This window comes from Phalaenopsis equestris, unplaced genomic scaffold (genome assembly GCF_001263595.1).
Source record: "Phalaenopsis equestris unplaced genomic scaffold, ASM126359v1 Scaffold000676, whole genome shotgun sequence".
In the NCBI taxonomy this organism is placed as follows: Eukaryota; Viridiplantae; Streptophyta; class Magnoliopsida; order Asparagales; family Orchidaceae; genus Phalaenopsis; species Phalaenopsis equestris.
The window spans coordinates 148,953-151,113 of record NW_018165116.1 but is presented as its reverse complement, the minus strand read 5'-3'; positions in this window follow the sequence as shown (position 1 = coordinate 151,113).

Sequence of the window (2,161 nt, the reverse complement as noted above, 5' to 3'; positions counted from 1 at the left end):
GGCTAGGGCTTTAAATATATATATATATATATTATTTTTATTATGTATTGCACTAATGAAATCCAAATGATTCATAATTTTTGCAAGCACAAAGAAGCAAGATGAATGGAAAGACTCAAGAAACAATCTTGTTGGCATGCAAAGAAAAAGTTAGGAACACATATAGGTAAGGCCCAAAGTGTCTAAACTTAGGGCCAAAGTATCTAAACTTAGGGCTCGTTTGGGACAGTTTAAAACAGCAGGCAGCGTTTTGAAAATGTTGTTTACTATACTATTTATTTTGCACATTTTACCAGCTTTTTGAAAAACACGGTTTTGAATTTATGCATAATTTGAAAAACACAGTTTAAAACAGTGGGCCGCATTTCATTTGTTGTGTTTAGTCCCGAATTGCTCTTTAGAAAACCAAATATCTAGAAAAAAAATGTAGCAAAAATATTCAACTAAAGCTTCGCGTCGATGATTTTTAAACCAATGTCTATATATACAACTCATATTAGTAATTCATTACAAAAAATGATAAGTACCTTTTTCAAGAAGAAATGAAGGGCGGTAAAATTTAACTAGCGAAGTAACGAGGTTGGCTCAAGTTCTAGAGAAGGTCACTGATGCCCATTGCCTGAACTTCGTTGAAGTGACACACAGCTTTGAACACAACTTAACGACCACCTTCCTTAAGCCTTGAACGTAAATAGAGAAGGATAGAGTCACAACAAGGAATTGCAATGCGAAAGAGTCCTTCACATTTGGGTTGAAACTAGGGATTAATGACTTTGAGAAAGGTGAAGCGATGAACTCGACATTAATCAAAGGACTGATTCACCGAATTGTAGGTCAAATTGCATTCGATCGGTTCAATGTGATTCACTAGTAGGTGATACGCCTAAAAAAAGTTCAATTTTTCATATACTTTTAATGCTTATATTTATATATTTTTATTGATATTGTATTTCAAAGGAAGATATTTTGTATATCTTTGGTGCCAAGGACAACAAATTGAGTTTTAGAGAAAAAGAAGCAAAAACTATGCAATTTGGAGCAAAAACGAGCAAGAAAGAAAATTCTGTCATGACACATTTTGATATTTCTTTCTGTGCTTAATCTCTTTTACACTTCTCACATATTTTTGAATTAAATTACACTTTAAAAGAAGGTTTTTTATGCTTATTTTGTAGGTCTATCTGTTAGGAACGCAACGTAACTAAAACGGGGCAAAACAGAGCTAAAACAGAGTCAAACGAAGCAAAATGGTGGAGCTGCGCAAGGTGGGCGCCGACGATGCCAGAACTGGCGCCGATTGCACCATAGTGCAAAAAATGATGTGAAAATGGCGCTGACGGCTCCCAAAATGGCACCGATAACACCCGAGATGGTTTGGACGCGATGTTTGGCAAATTTCTAGAAGATTCAATGTATTTGGACGTTTTTTGGAAGATTGCTTGAGACATCTCTTGGAAAATTCGTCCCTACACTATAATAGAGTGTTTTTATGTCAGAAAAGGTGGTGTGTGAGAGGGAAAAAGGTGAAGAATGCTTATAGATCTTAGAATAGGAGTAGAAATATAGATTTCTACATTTTTTGAGAGATTGGTGAGGGGATTTTGTTTGAGAGAATCTGTAAGAAGATGTACTAGCATTACATGAGTCAGCTGGAGACTTTGTGGGAGAGATTTTCATCTTTCTTTCAAGGAGAAAAAACTAAGTATTATGTTCTTCATTATCTTATGATTTTATAAACACTTATCTAGTGGATTTGTTTTGATGAAATGAAGTTTTCCTTTGTGTTTTCTTCGTGATTTGTGATGTATTTTTCTTGCACTTTCTTCTTATTAGAAAATAGTGACATGAGAGAATTATGTCATTATTTTCCTTTTACTTTTCTTTTGCAATGAGTAGGATTCATGTTTAGAATTTTATGATGCATGCTAAGAATTTTAGGATGCATGCTAGAAGAAATTTTAATTATAAATGTGATAATTTTTACTTGTGCTTCATTTACATTACAATAAGAACATGTTGTAGTGTTAAAATTCGTTGTAATTGCATTAAGACCCAAGAGGGCGGTGTAATTCTCAATAAAGTGGAACCACATTCAAATTCCATGATTGGTGAAGTTCATGGGGGTTGATTGCAAATAAATAGGGATATATATATATATATA